Source organism: Anolis sagrei, chromosome 2, assembly GCF_037176765.1.
Source record: "Anolis sagrei isolate rAnoSag1 chromosome 2, rAnoSag1.mat, whole genome shotgun sequence".
Taxonomy (NCBI): domain Eukaryota; kingdom Metazoa; phylum Chordata; class Lepidosauria; order Squamata; family Dactyloidae; genus Anolis; species Anolis sagrei.
In genome coordinates, this window is record NC_090022.1 from 271,841,569 (window position 1) to 271,858,218 (window position 16,650).

General features: G+C 38.5%; 1 protein-coding gene across 4 annotated transcripts in view; it reads right to left on the reverse strand.

The window, feature by feature from the left end:
* GPBP1 (GC-rich promoter binding protein 1) overlaps positions 1 to 9,806 on the reverse strand; it is a 29,409-nt gene extending 19,603 nt beyond the window's left edge. Inside the window, exons 1-4 of one of the 4 annotated variants that reach the window (XM_067464591.1) lie at positions 9,553 to 9,806; positions 7,198 to 7,286; positions 5,791 to 6,704; positions 4,719 to 4,788 (exon numbers count right to left, since the gene is read on the reverse strand). The gene's annotated coding sequence lies outside the window, so the exon portion shown is untranslated. Of the gene's footprint in view, positions 1 to 4,718; positions 4,789 to 5,790; positions 6,711 to 7,197; positions 7,319 to 9,552 lie in introns of all 4 variants that reach the window. The other 3 variants (XM_060761510.2, XM_067464590.1, XM_060761511.2) reach the window with 3 other exon arrangements.
* Positions 9,807 to 16,650: the final 6,844 nt, after the last annotated feature.

Here is a 16,650-nt window from a genome sequence, read left to right on the forward strand (position 1 = left end):
TTGATGGTACTTTTAAAACCTTCCATCTGAACAAAGGATAAGGAAGAGGCTGGATGGATATAAAGCCTATGAAAAAAATTATTATTATTTTATCAGAGGCTTTGTTAACCAAGTTATGTCTGGTTTCACCTTTTTTTTTTCAGGGAGTAGCTTTAGACATCTGGCCTAGGGCCTCAAAGACCACATTTTAAAGAATGCATGACCTCCAGATCCAAGCTTAAGACTTATGAAATGGATCTAGGTAGGTAGAAGAATGTACCAGCAGCATAAAGAGAATACCAATCACTAAGGCAAGTTTATATTAGCTATTCACCTTGTTTCCCATGGTAAACCTTAATGCTACTAGTCAATGACCTCTACACACAACTGCTGTACTGCTATCTTATTTACACAGAGCTGCTATAAATACAACACATATAAGTTCTTGCTACCATTAAAGAACAAATATCTCTACGGTCAAAACAAAGGCAAATAATGTTACGATCACCTTTCCTAACACTATCTGTATAAACAGACTACAGCATGTTTCTAAACATGAAGACTGTTTTAGTGTTTACATCTGGAAGAAGCAATCGGTGCAAATCCTCCAGAGAAGAAAGCAGTGCAACTATACCAGGAAGCTAAAAGGCAGCATATATCCTTATCCTCCTCCATTCCTTCTCAACAGAAGCCCTCTGGAAAACTTGTCAGCCTATATCTTAAAGATGCACAAGAATGAGAAAGCAGTCATTTCACTCCAAATTTAGCCAGTCATCTTCAGTTTCTTTAACATACATTCCCCTAACAGCAAATTGGGGTAGTAACAGAAGCTGCTGAAATAGATTCATATGCAAATTGGCTTCAACCTCAAGCCTCTAAGATTGCTACTCAATGACAGAAAGATGCCAGAGAAGGCAAAATATTGTTAACTATGACAAAGAAGGTCAAAAGAGTGGTACAGGTAGACAATGTCCTCACTCCTAATTACATACAAGGCCTTGCATTATGTACATCATTTGGACTATTAACTTTATCATGTGTGCATCCGGTCTAACCTGATTCTAATTAAAATAAATGATAATGTGACCAAACAAGAAAGTTAAACCAGAAGATCAAGTACTCAAAACTGTACTAAGTACTCTACATGCCATCTAAAGCAAATTATTCTTTTATGTGATAGAATCAGCTTTCTCCCTGAGAAACACTGGTCCAGTCATCAGCTCATGATTATTAAACTGTTTAGACAGCAGTGACATAATACTAAAGCATTTTTAAATCAGGAGAACGAACCTTTGTCTCTCTATATATTTTGGACTTCAATTTCCCATAATCTTGGTTGGCACAGTAAATGAAGCTGCAATGTTGCAAGACTTCACCTCTATCAGCCCCATTCAATTTAGGAGTAATCCCGCACAGCAAGTATTCTCTACCCTAGCAAAACTTTGCTTGTTCAACTTTATGGCTGTATTTGGACAAATGAACACTCACTGAACACAACAGAATACCATTTACTTAATTCATACATTATGCATAATACATGTACTTCTTTAGAGCATGATCTTTCCAAAGCAGTTTACAAATGGTATAGCAAGCATCAAAGGAAATTTAATGGCAACTTTTTGCTCTTTCTTTAAATGAATGAGAAAACCAACTAGGCAGTCACAATAAATCATAACTCTAAACAAGAAGTGCAAAAAAGGGTAGCAAACAAGTTAGGATGTAGAAGCTTTGGCTCCATACCGTGGTTTGTTTAGTAACTATTAGCAGATTGCCACAGATCTATTTTTTCAGTGGCTAACTCAGCTAGCTGTCTTGGAAGTAAAACAAAGATCTTATTTCCACTGAAAATGATAAACAGATAAACAACAGAAATATCTTCAAAGCAACAGAAAAAATATAGCTTTTGTTTAATAAGAGATAAGATTTGCTCCCTACTCTGCTGTTCAAATCACAACCCTCTTTCAAACGAAAGAGGGTTGGTAGCAACCAAAAGTCACACTTAGTAAACCAAATCCATGAATCAGTTTCCAGTACAATAATTATTACATATACTCATGTATAAATAGACATATACAAATCAAGGGACAGTTTTAGGGCCAAAATTATAGATTTTGATATGATCCATTGATAAATATTATGCAGAGAGAAGAAAACACCAATATCGGGCTAACACCATCATTTCCACAGACAGATATTCAAAAAGGCCTGAAGTGGCATCAAAATGGATAGAGTAAAGGGAGAGGTCAGTGCTTCCTTAAGGAGAATGGTTCTCAGCCTGTGGGTCTCCAGATGTTTTGGTCTTCAATTCCCAGAAATCCTAACATCTAGTAAATGGGATGGGATTTCTGGGAGTTGTAGACCAAAACAGTCAGGGACTCACAGGTTGAGAACCACTGTTTTAGGTTATCTTGGCTTTCAATACTTTACTCGGAGAAAGGGATAGTTTCTTTTTTTATAAGAGTAAAGACAAGTACTCACAATGATCTGTGGATAAGTCAACCCAGGGTTTTTGGGTTCACTGTTAACTAAAATGTCTAGACTTTTACATGGGTATATAGGGCAAATGCACTTTCCTACTTTGTTGTCTCAAATAAGGAATCAAAAGCAAAAAAGCAAGATCTGATCACCAGAGCATACAAACACTTTTAAGCATTTACATTGTAAAAACTTAACACTAGAGTAAAAACCGAAGAAACTTCAAATAAAACACACTGTATAAGTCTTAAAATAATGGTCATGAAGACTCATTCATGTAATATTAATTACTACAAAACAGTGATGACAAACGTTTTAGAGACAGTGTGCCCAAATTTGGGAGAGGGGCAAGTGGAGGGGTGGTGAGTGAGCAAGGGGGCAGGTGGGCGAATAAGGGGGCGGGCAAGTGAACAGGGGGGAGCAGAATGTGTGCCAAGACAGAGGCCCTGCGTGCTCATCCTGGCATGTGTGCGACAGGCTTACCACCAATGCTATAAAGGATATATAATCCAGGTCAAATGCAGGGACAGAAATGTTAGTACAATAATTTTCAACTTTCAGACCAAAGACAAATTTTGAATAATGTGAAACCCATTTCTTTTTTTAAAAAAATCTCTAAAGACCTTGCCTTCATGCTCTTCCCATGCCCGTTGTTATTGTTGCCATGTCCGTTTAAGACATTCCAACTTATGGTGACCCTAAAGTGAACGTCTCACAGGGATATCGTGGTAAGATTGTTTCGGAAAGTTTGCCTTTGCATCGCTTTGCACCCAGAAGATTGGAGTTTTGTGGAGATCAAAGGTGGAATACTTCCAGACTATAAAGATAACTCAATGAAGTTTTACAAAAAATAACTTTTTCATCATTTAATTTACTGCCCAGTGCTGTTGTAGAGATGAGGTGAGACAACACTGTAAAGGATGAATAAAATCTAGCCTACACCTATGCCAATACTCATCATATGTGGGATTCTTTTTGAACCAGAAATGTGCCTACTTCTACTATATCTCAGTGATACATAGCAGTTGGTCACAGCCACTACCAAATTTAGGAGGTCTGGCACACAAACATCTAGGTCACCTACCTGGCTGTAAACAATGTCACACATTTCTCTAGAGAAAAGGGAGAGTACAGATGTGACAAAAATAATAAGAACAGTAATCATACAAATTAATGTGAAAGGTAATTTGTGGAGAAAATAACTCCTGGATTTTAAAGATTACTGAGTAGATCCAGAACATTTACAAACATTGGTCATTTTTTTTTTATTTAAGTGATCCTAAGGCAGTTAGCGGCTTCTTCCAATAAACATTTAACAGTTCAATGAACTGAATAACTCCTAGCAAAAGGTTAATTCATTTTTCTTAGTGACATTCCTCACTATATCACTCATAGAGCCCTATCATGCAGATTCAACTGAAAGAGGAGCTGCAAATAGAGCCCTAGCTTAGTTCTAGTGATTTTAGACAGCTGAATTTTCATAATCAATACTTAAATTTTCATCACACTGAAACTTGGAACAACTACATCCTAAGAATCCCCAATCAGGATTTAAAGGTTTTATGAGCAGCTAAGGTATACTTTCCAATGCTAACTCAGAAAGTAAACCAAATACATGATTGGTTCTGGCCTCCACCTACATATTTAGACCTACTCCAAGATGCAATTAAAATTAAAACTGATGTGCCTTTTTCTCAAGATGCAATTCAGATCCTACCAATTCTTGCACCATGTCTCAGGTATTAAGATATCACAAGAAAGAAAGACGACCCATTGTTAAAACAACCTTTAGTCACTGAAGTAGAAATCAACAAGATCAATTGCAGATCCCTTATAGCAGGGGAGGGCAACCTATGGCCGTTGAAATGTTGCTGGGAAGAGAAAGAAATGTATGGATCCAGCAATTTTCCAATACACGAGACAAGGAGAATGGGATCCATTGTCACAGGTGCAGGAGTGCAAAGAAAAAGCTACAAGATACATAAAAATGCTAGAGAGCTAAATGTAAACAGAACTTTTTCAAGATAAATAGTCAAATTGAAAATTATCAACACGACCAAAACTACAAGTCTTGACTCTGTCATTTCTTAAACTGAGGTTTTTAAATAGGCTGAGCTTAGGATCAGGGGAAATTATTAAAATATGTAAAAGGGCAAAAGTTACATATGTAAAAGGGCAAATGGCTACATATTACAACAGTATTGTTAAAACCAACATAATCTTTATGAATAGAAATCTACTAGCTCAAATAACTTGTTACTTACTTTTGAACTAGGTTGTTTTGTCCATCTTACATATTATTTGAGGCAGCACTGGATTCTGTTGAAAATAAACCTACAGGAAGATTTTAGACAATGTAGTTTAGAACTATTAAAGCAAGGAAGAGTTCATTGTCTTAATAAAACTAGCCTTGGAATAAAGCAAGATAGATCTTAAAACAGTTATCAATCTGTTTTTCTGAATGTACCATTCTTTTGAAAAGTAAACTGTTTTAAAGAATGTTCAAAAGTATTGTCGAAGGCTTTCATGGCCGGAATCACTCAGTTCTTGTGGGTTTTTTCGGGCTATATGGCCATGTTCTAGAGGCATTTCTCCTGACGTTTCGCCTCCAGCAGACCTCACCTCTGAGGAAGCTTGCCATAGATGCAGGCAAAACGTCAGGAGAAATGCCTCTAGACCATGGCCATATAGCCCGAAAAAACCCACAAGAACTGAATGTTCAAAAGATTAATGAAAACTTAGGCACCAATCCCCAAGCACAAAGGTCCAAGAGAAGGTAGTGTGATGCCCTGCCAGTGATCAAGTGCTACACTAAACACCAAAACTACTGCACAAGTACAGTAATAAGATGTCCAACTTCTCCAATAAACCTCAGGTATAGCAACAAGGGGCTTTCACTGGGCAAGATCAAAATGTAAAGGGACAAATGTTTCCATATCCCTACTGCATAAACAAACTGGTAAGAAGCCATGAAAGAATTTAGTGGATATCTGATGGCAAGCCAGTCCAGTTTAACATCATGCCATCTGAATTTAGCCAATTAGATCACCTTCACTTTTGCACAAAGAAACTGCTGAAATCCTAAGAGTGACACAAATTCAACTAGAACACAAGTTAATCTTCTTGAATTCATGCATTAGATCAATATGCGACTTAAGTATACTGCCAAATGAATACCAATATGAATGTACAGTAATTGTCAAATGTTAAAATACTATTTCTTTTACTTTTAACATTAATTATACCCATAATACTAATGTAAGTAAAAAATAAATGAACATCTTCAACTTTTTACCAAATAAAAAATTAAACCAACAAAATGTTTGTTATACTTACAAAATCCAAGAAAACTGCACAGATTGGCATTAACTCTCTATGACTTTTGTTTTCCAGTTTGTTTCCTTTACAATATATCTCGAGTTCCTTAAAGATACTACATCCGTAGTTATGCAGTACAGTCTGACCCTTGGAAATCAGCTACCCATTCTTCACATTTAAGGACTCCACAAAGTTATTTCCAGAAATCAAACAGGTCTAATTTTAAAATCTTGTCGTATTTTTTGAAAAGTTGATGCTTTCCTATTCCATGTATATCTCACTATACACTTCTTATGACACAAAGAATAGAACTGCAAAGTCAGATTCTGCATCGGAGTTGAAATACATTTCTATGAGTCAATTCAGGCATCTGTACACAGTAGCTATCTCGATGTTTCCATATTGCTTCCTTACTACATCAAAAAAAATCGACAAATGTAAACAAAAAATAAAGATCTTAATCTCTTCATTAGGAATCAGGTTTCATTGCAAAAAAAAAAAAATCAAAAATGGTAAAAGTTGCCAGAAATGTTCAGACACTACATTTAAAGTAATCTTGTACTCCTAGTTGGCAAAATGAGTCAATCTCCTCAGAAATTTCTAAATTATAAAGTAAAAATACTTTTTGAAAGCAACATGCAAGGGCTAGGCTTATGCAATTATCCATTCCATATGGGCAAAAATTAGTCCAAGATGACTTCTTCAGTTTGGGAGGAGGGAAGTTTCAAAAGTCCATGAGCTGTTCAAACTGGTTCTGAAGGCATTAAAATTGTTTCAAGAGAAACGTGTCTGAATTTTAATTCCACTTTTTTAGAGTCAGCAGTCTTCCATTCGACCAAAGCAGAAGTTGCATATAAACATCCAGCAGGTTCTTCACAAATTGAGGCAAGGAACTGTAAGTTGTCCAGGCTCACGTTTGGAATCCAGGTCACCTACAACTGGAGAACAGAAGCAAAACACAGCAATCATTTCTACTCTCTAGACATGGTATTTATGATCTAATTAAATTTATATCCTGTTTCGATCTAGTACAGAATCTCAAATATTCCCAAAAATAAAAAATAAACAAAGCGATCCCTCTATTACAAAAACAGCTAAAGAGAAAAGCTCAATTACTGATCTACCCAAATCACTTTCTCCATATACAAAGAACGTATTTTTCTCAACATATAATCATATGTAATTGAAATAGTGCCAAAAATGTGTGAAATCTCAATGCAAGGCTTGCAGAGAACCCCACAATCTTGCATGCAACCATAACTGGAACAACAAGAGTATTTCAGAACTAAAACATGTACAACTGAAGCTCCGATGCCAAGTTCCTCTATCCAGTTTCTCTACAGAAAAGTGACATTGAAACCAACCAAGAAACGAAAGTAGAGCAACAAAAACAAGAGAGGTATGGAAGCCATCCTTTCTATTTACCTTGGAGTATGTGCCACTGACATCATAGGGACTTGCTTTCAACTACGCACACAAAAGCATGGACCTGCAAGCCACCAGAGACAGCATCTCTAGGAATCACCAAGCAAAGGAAAGAAAGAATCTGGTGAAAGAAAGAAAACCTGTGAGTGTAAGCCTCTAATTAGGGGAATGTGCAAATATTTCCTACCAAGGTTTTACTCTTTCTCCTCCCATCTGACAGCCAGGAGAGGTCTATGACTTCTTCATGCTTTCAATAAAAAATCTGAACAATAACAGCTATATATTATCTCCTTCAGTTTTCTTCTTTAAACTCAGTGCTACATCTAACTGCTCTTCAAAATCTTTACCTAGGGAGGGCAGAATGGCAGGTCAAAACTTTTATTCTCAGACCCCTTCCACAGAGCTGAATAAAGTCCCACATTTACTACTTTGAACTGAAATATATGGCAGTGTGGTCTCAGATAACCCAGTTCCAAGCAGATATTGTGGGATTTTGTGCCTTGATATTCTGGGTTATATGGCTGTGTGGGAGGGTTCTCTGATAGGTTTTTTTAGAAAGAACATTTATAAAACTGAGACAGGGTGCTGATGGCTGTCTATGTATTTTAACATGTTTTTAATTATTTTAATTGTTTTAACTACTTTAACATGTTTTTAATTATTTTAACTAGTTTAATTCTTATATTTATATGTTTAAAGTTTTAAATTGTGCAAATTTTTGCGTTTTTTTTAACGTTGTTAACCATTTTGAGTCTCTTTTTAAAGAGGGGAAAGGCAGGAATTTTTTTTCCACGTCAGGAGCAACTTGAGAAACTACAAGTTGCTTCGAGTGTGAGAAAATTGGCCGTTTACAAGGACGTTGCCCAGGAGATACCTCAGATGTTTTACCATCCTGTGGAAGGCTTCTCTCATGTCTCCACGTGAGAAGCTGGAGCCGACAGATGGGAGCTCACCCTGCTTCCCTGGATTCAAACCGCCGACCTTTTGGTCAGCAGTCCTGTCAGTACTAGGGTTTAACCCAGTGTTTCTCAACCTGTGGGTCCCCAGGTGTTTTGGCCTGCAACTCCCATAAATCCCAGTCAGTTTACCAGCTGTTAGGACTGTGGTTTCTCAACCTGTGGGTGTTTTGGCCTACAACTCCCAGAAATCCCAGCCAGTTTACCAGCTGTTAAGATTTCTTGGAGTTAAAGGCCAAAACATCTGAGGACCCGCGGGTTGAGAACCACTGTGTTAGGATTTCAGGGAGTTAAAGGCCAAAACATCTGGGGATCCACACTTTTAAACTGAGAACCACTAGTTTAACCCACTGCACCACCGGGGGCTCCTGGGATAGAAATAACAATATAATAAACAAAGCTTGCCTGATATTTCACATACAAGTTGCGTTTCCTTTACCAAAAACTGCTTGGGAACCTGAAGTGTTGTGGATTTCCATGTTTCCTGCCCCCCCCCCCCCACAGGATTTTAAATACATTTGGCCTGCCCTCTGTGTCTGGTTTTACTATGCTGTTTTACATTGTTGATTTTGTTATTGTGTGTTTATTACATTTGGCCCTCCCTTTGTTTCTGGCTTTACTATGCTGTTTTATAATGTTGATTTTGTTATTTCATATTTTGATATTGTGTGTTTATTATGTTGTATTATTTTGGGCTTGGCCTCATGTTAGCCGCCCCGGAGTCCCCTTTAGGGAGATGGTGGCAGGTTATAAATAAAGTATATTATTATTATTATTATTATTATTATTAAAACTACGAATAACTGAATATCTTGGGGACAGAACCCAAGCCTAGGTTTAGGTTTCAAATACACCAGAAGTCACAAATGATTACTATTTATGAGACCTCTTTTTCTCAATGTGCAAAAGGGTTTCAATATATAGTAGTCCCTTTTGTTTTAAATTTGCAGCACAGTACACACACAGGGAATAAAATTACACCGCATGCAAAATATATTTGTTTTCAAAAAGTTATGAAAACACCAGGCGCCTTTGTGACGGTTGGCCCACCTTGTGCATATGGCCTGAAGGTAACTGTAAACACCACGCATGGTCAAACTTGGGCCCTCTGGGTGTTTGGGACTCCAACTCCCACCATTCCTAACAGCCTCAGGCCCTTTCCTTTTCCCCCCTCAGCCGCTTAAGCGGGGGCCTGAGGCTGTTAGGAATGGTGGGAGTTGGAGTCCCAAACACCCAGAGGGCCCAAGTTTGCCCACGCGTGGTATACACAATATACAATATATAAAGAAGGCTTATATGATATACACAATACAATATAAGGAGGGCCTCGGCCCTGGAGGCTTCAAGCCCTCACATAAACACACGACACAGACACAAACATTGTTGTTTCTTCCGGTACCTCTTCTCTCGGCCTGTCCCGACCAGGTTTAGAAAGCAGCAGTAGTAGTAGTCACTCAAGCCAAATCCCGACAATATCCTCACCAAGCTTTTGCCGAAATTATTATTATTTGTTTTAATTTCCTTTTTCTTTGGCGTCTCTCTCTCTCTCCCTCCGCCGCGCGCTTCAAGCGCCTCAACTCCTCGCTCCACTCACTTCGTCCGTCCCAAAATGGCGCCGCTCCGAGCCGCAGAAAGCGATGCCCTCAGCCCAAAGTCTCGCGAGAGCTTCCCTAACAACCGCCGCCAGTCGCCGAAGACGCGGCTGAGAGAGGGCTCGAGAGCGAGCGCGCGCGCGAGACAGGGAGAGAGAGCGACTTTGCTGACGCTGTTTTGAGGGTAGCACGCGCTGGAGAATCGCAGGCGGCGGCGGGGGGGGAGGGAGTTTCATGGAATCCTCATGGTCCTAAAGCCCGCTTAGTTCCCTCGCCTGTCTTTACTTTGGACTGGACTGAAGATAAATGTAAATAAGCCCACCAACCTTGCGAGCCTTCCCCGGCGGCGTGACGTCACTAGGAACAATCCCGAACGTTCGAAGGGGATTCCCCGAACGCAAGCAGCCAGGTGGCGCATGCGTACTCGGATCCGGCTTGCTTTTTCCTCTATTGGGAATCCCCCCTCCCCTCCTGAAAAGAAGAGACAGCCAAGGAGGCTGCAATGAAGCACATCAAGGACGGGAGTTTTTAATTGCTTCTTCCCAGAATGTTTTGCTGTTTCTATAAATCGATGATTCATTTATATTTGATTCGTAGTTTCCTTTATTAAAAATCGTATAAATACACTAGCCGTCCCCTGCCACGTGTTGCTGTGGCCCAGTCTGTGTATATGTGTTTTTTGTGTGTGTATATATTTGTGTATATGTGTATTTTTGCTTGCGTTTGTTTGCTATGTGGTTTTGCACATGCGTTCTAATGTTGTGTGTATATATTTGTATATATGTGTTTGTGTGTGTTTATGTGTGTGTGTATACGTGTGTATATATTTGTGTATTTCTGTGTTTATATGTGTATATGTATATTATGTATATGTGTGCTTGGGTATATGCATATGTGTGTATGTATGTGTGTGCTTCCATATATATGTGTGTGTCTGTATGTATGTGCACATGTGTATATGTATATTTTTGTGTTTATATGTGTATATGTATATTGTGTATGTTTGTGTATATGCATATATGTGTGTTAATATGTATGTGTATATGTATATAGGTATATATGTGCATGTATATGTGTATATTTGTGTGTGCTTGCATATATGTGTGTATGTATGTGTGTATATTTGTATGAATGTGCGTGTGTGTGTATGGTTTATTTGGGGGGGGGGTTAAAGTCCATTCTGCTGGGGGTTTTTTGTGTGTTTTTAGGGGTGATGGACACTCGTTGGCCTGATAGGTGTATTGTGTCCAAATTTGATGTCAATTCGCCCAGTGGTTTTTGAGTTATGATAATCCCACAAACTAACATTACATTTTTATTTATATAGATATTTATATAGATATAATAATAATAATAATAATAATAATAACATTTCGTTGCTATTTCATGGTTTTCAGAAGAATCGACCGGGGGGGGGGGAGGTTAAACCAGATTTAAAGTCCCCTGCCATTTGCTGCTGTGGCTGGAAAATAAAGTAATGAGAAAGCCATCCATCTTGCCCTTGGTCGGCCCCTCTTCCTTTTTCCTTCCACTTTCCCCAGCATCATTGTCTTCTCTAAGCTTTCCTGTCTCCTCATGATGTGGCCAAAGTACTTCATCTTTGCCTCAACTATCCTTCCCTCCAGTGAGCAGTCAGGCTTAATTTCTTGAAGTATGGACTGGTTGGTTGTAAAATACATTTGTTTAAAACTGACAGAGTAGGCCTGCTGTAAGAGATAATAGGTCTAATTATTTTTCAAGTTCTGAAATCCAGGAACAGCTCTCTATTCTTGCTGATGGTAGGTTGACTTTTTAATGTTATGGGAAATGCTGAGTCAAAGTTTGGGCCACAGAGTTGTAACATTCACCCCTCAAAAATAATGCAGGTTTTACACTCTTCCTGATGTCCTTGAGTTCGATTTCTGGAAAGCCATTCTCTGCAAATACCTATTGGGACACTTTCCTCCAAAGCCAAGTCTCCCATGCTGTTTTCCTTCTCTTGGCTCATCTCTTTGGTTCCTTGTTTCTTGTTGGCTCTGCTTCTCTCGCTCCACACTTCCAATGTCTATTTTTACTTCCAGCTCTGCTTCAGCATTTTTCCACCTCCTGCATCAAGCCCTCTTCACTCACTTATATAAAATTGCAATTTTGCTTTCACTTTCTGTTCTCTACAGACTATTTACATGTCTAAAGAAAGGAAACTTAGCCATTAACTACACAAATCAATAAAAAACAATGAATTGTCGCTTGACAGTTGGCGATTAAAGTTGTTTATACACAATAATCTCTGGATCTTATGCCAAGGACCCAAAATGGTTATGCCACTGATATTGACTATTTTTTAATTACCTATACCTGTGAACATTAAGGAAAGTGCTACAAAACCTGATGTACTATTTTCCAAAATAGGCATTGTAAGTACTGGTAGTCTTTATTAGAAAAGTCCAGAATTCAGAATGGTGTAATCATTAGTAAAGGAAATGAGTGATAGTAACTTTCTGCTTATGTTAACATGTTAATTGCTCTCTGGGTGCATCTACACTGTAGAATTAATGCAATTTAACATCATTTTAACTGTTGTGCCCAATGCTATGGAATCATGGCATTTGTAGTTTTTACTTCTCCACCAAAAGAGTGCTGGTTCTTCAGCAAACTACAAATCCCAGGACTCCATAAAACATCATTATCAAATATGTATTTCCCCTTATAACTGAATAATTTACAATCTTAATAGAAGAGACAGCCGCAGATTGTAAACTTGAGCAAGTGGCTAGGAGAATATGTGCTCCTTTGAGTCCCAAACTATTTAGGACTTTAAAAATAAGTTCCTTGTATTTGAATGGAATTTTAAAAGCACTTTAAATTGGACATGGAATTGAATAGGCAGCCAGTGAAAATATTTGAAAACCATAGCAAGGTGCACAAACTTAGCTATGCTAATCCAGATTCTGGCTGTATTGTGGATCCATTTGCTGACATTTTGAAATCATTTTCACGGGGAATCTTAGTTGCAAAAGCGAGCACCTTGTCTGAATTTTGACGGGTTGGCCAGTGACAGTCACTTCCATACAGTCAACTTGGGAGGTTTTAAAACATTGGATCACTAACTGTATGGAAGTGACTGTCACTAACAAAATTCAGAAGAGGTACTACATATAGATAAGCTCATCTGGGCCTCTATTATTATAGGAGCACCCAGTGGTGCAATGGGTTACACCATTGTGCCAGGAGGTCAGTGGTTCGAATCTGGGGAGCAGGGTGAGCTCCTGTGTGTTACTCCAGCTTCTCATGCGGGGACATGAGAGAAACCTCCCACAAGATGGAAAAATACCCGGGTATCCCCTGGGCAACGTCCTTGCAGATGGCCAATTCTCTCACACCAGAAACGACTTGCAGTTTTTCAAGTCACTCCTGAACATGAAAAATATATTATTATTATTATTATTATTATTATTATTATTATTACTAATCTTCCTTTCCTCATGGCTTGAGGTTGATTTACAATATAGTTAAAATGCATAGATAAAATAAATACCATAAAAATACAAATATAAAAGCACATAAGAAAGATTAAAACACCAATACTAATAAGATGTAGGTCTTTCCTTGTATCTTAAATTTAATTTTAGCTGTTAAATCTCTTGCAACAGGTCATTCCACAGTTCAGGGGTAGCCGATGAAAAAGTCCTCTGTGTGACAGTTGCCAACCCTCAATCTAGGAGTATTTCCCAAACGGTGAACCTGCTCTTTCAACAAGAATGTAGCCTCACTCAGAACAAACATGGGATCCATTGACTCACAGTACTTTCAACTTCACAAGGTTCTGATTAGGTTTATTGGCCCTTGTCCAGCCAATTGTCAAATCCAGACACTGATTCAGCAACTCCAGAGCCTCACCCAACTCAGATGACAAGCAGAATTACATCCAAGTTTCATCAGTATCCCTAGATGACCACACCATTTTAGATATAACAAAGCATTTAGTTTATGTGACCTTCCACTACTTCCCTCATTCTCTCACCTAATTTCACTGGGTTAAAAATAGAGGATTGCTGCTATTAAAATTGGCTTTGCACTGAATTTCTTATTCATGACAAGTCATTTTGAGATTCTGCACTGAGTCTTGTTGCTGTTGTGTGCCCTCAAAGGGTTTCCTACTCAGGGTAACATAAGTACATTTTTTTTTGCAAGATTTGTACAGATATGGTTTTCCATTGCCTTCCTTTAAGACTGAGAAAATGACTTGCCCAAGATCACCCACTGGGTTTCTATGGCTGAGCAGAAATTGGAACCCAGATCTGCCAGCACTCAAACAACTATGTCACACTGGCTCACTCATTAGGAACACAGCCAACTTACTCATCAAGGAATGCTGCTACTGGAAAGGATGGTTTGTTTAGGGAAGGGAATATGCATGACCTGTGCACACAAAGTTTTGAACAGCTGAAAATTGCCTCTGAACAAGATCAGGGATGGTTGTAAAAGTCTTGGGACTAGCATCTAGTTACTCCTTATTCACAGCTTACCAGTCCACTAGTCATTACTTGTTGGACTTGTGTATATGTTCATTCTTGTTTTTAGGCTTTTCATCATTCCAGTTTGTTGAAGTCCCTCAGCCACTATCTATATAAATAAAAATGTAATGTTTGTTTGTTTGTGTTCTGGAACGGCTGTTCCAGGGGCTCCAATTTTGTGTTTTGCACTGAGTGTTTGTTCATAGTCCTAAGTTGCAGGGACTTTGCAGATAGGTGGCTTCCTTTGGCTGCATTCATAGGGCAAGCCACCTGTCAATAATAGTTAGGATCCCTGGTCCCACCCCTCTCTGGGTTTTTTGGAGGGAAGGGGTCATTTTTCAGGCAGTCACACAAGGAAGCCAGCCTATAGGACGCATATCAGTTTGTCCCGTAGGAAAGGCTTCATTCCTCAAAGCCATCCGGGGAAATAGAAACAGACCATCCGGGGTCCAAACTGACTATCCAGTTCCAGGGAAACAGAAGGAAAAGGTCCCAAAGGCTCTGGCTGAGAGCTCACAGCCTCTCAGCCTCACAGCACCAGAGGGGGAAAACAGCCCTGAAGTTTCCACAGGACAGCATTACAGAACAACGAAACTCCAGCTGCTATATCTTAAAGCCTCAGCCAGTAAGGTCTGCTCGATACCCAGACGCACGTGAATTTTGGTAGCAGCACCCACACCGACTAGGCATAGATAGAAAGTGGCCTGGGAGGGATTATAAAGAGTTCATCCTTATGCTGAGATAGTACAGTCAAACCAAGTTAGTGCCAGTCTCTTAAAGACTTGAATAGTAAAGCCTTGAAGTTTTGTTTGAAGATTTGTTCCTTAATAAAGACTTTGTTGTACTTTTAAAGACTCTAAAGCCCATTACTTCTGGAAGTCTCTAACAATCTCTCTTCGGGCACCCCGGCTTCCCACTAGGTTTAAAGTGTGCGTCCTGTAGAATAAAGACATTGTGTACAGGCCCAGTGGCGACAGAACAGTTTGTAAACACAACTCCAAAACTACTGGACAAATTGACACCAAATTAGGACAAAATACACATATCAGGTCAACAAGTGACCATCACTCATTAAAACACTGAAAAACACAGTGGAAGAGACTTAAAATGTCAAAAAAGTTTAAAAAAAGTTACAACGCATGCACAAAACCATATATATACTCAAACCCACATATATACACATATACACAAATATACACACACACATATACACAGACTGGGCCACAGCAACGCATGGTAGGGGACGGCTAGTTATTAATACTTTTACAACCACTTCATCCCATTGATGTTTATTTACTTGTATAAGTATTCGTCTTTATTTTGCATGTTCTTATTTTATTCTCTTGCCATATATGTAAAGTTACTTTTGGTTAAGTTATATGTCATTTGTCATATTGCAGATTGCATAAGCTTGAATACCCTCAAAGCGCCATCCAAGATCAGCCCTATCTGATCTTGGATGTTAAGCAGGGTCAGCCCAGGTTATTGAATGGGAGACTGCCAACAATTACCAGGTGCTGTAGGCTATATCTTATATATCTTGTTGGTATTGCTGTCTCATAGCCTTGTTTATATGGTGGTCTTGTGTACTTTTTGGTCACAGTCATTAACACAGAAATTAGAACTTTTTGTAAACCTTTATAGGATTGTACCTTACAGAGATGGAGTTATGAGAGAGAGAAGGCAAAATGACAGCCTTGCCAAATAAGAAGTCTGCCTTCTAAATTTTCCTTCATTTGTAAGATTTGTAGCATTGTCAGGAGCAGGGTGCTGAAAATTGTTCATACAAATAATTCTTCTTGTATATTCAGTTCACCTTCCATTGCTGATTTTGCGTGCCCTTTTCATTTGAATGCCTAAACGGCATTTCTAAATACACAACTGAAGTTTTAAATTACTTAAATTCTAGAAATGTTGGGCCGGAAAAAATAATTGGGTGCAGAATTCTTATATGAGGGCAATGCCTTCATACTGTCCCTCTCTCACACACACTTACAGTTATTTATACCTTTGCATTATAAAATTGTCTAGTTTATAGTTTAGCCTGTCCATCTGTTTCTACAAATAATTGCTATATTTTGGCAAGGAAGAGAAATCCAAACTTTCCACTGGATGCAACTTGCTAGGGCAAAAAGCAGAAAGCAAAGTGGACTGGAAACAGCCTTCTTATATCCATAGCTTTGCTGCATTTTATTTAATTTTAAATTAGTAGGGATTGTATATGTTGTTTTACGTAAATATATATGTTTTATGTAAAAACCTGTTATTGATTTATATGTTTATGTACCTCGCTGTATTTTGTGCATTGTTGTGCTATTGAGTGCTTTCTGTGAGCCTCCCCGACTCCTTTCGGGGAGATGGTGGCAGGATAGAAATAAAGCATTATTATTATTATTATTATTATTATTATTA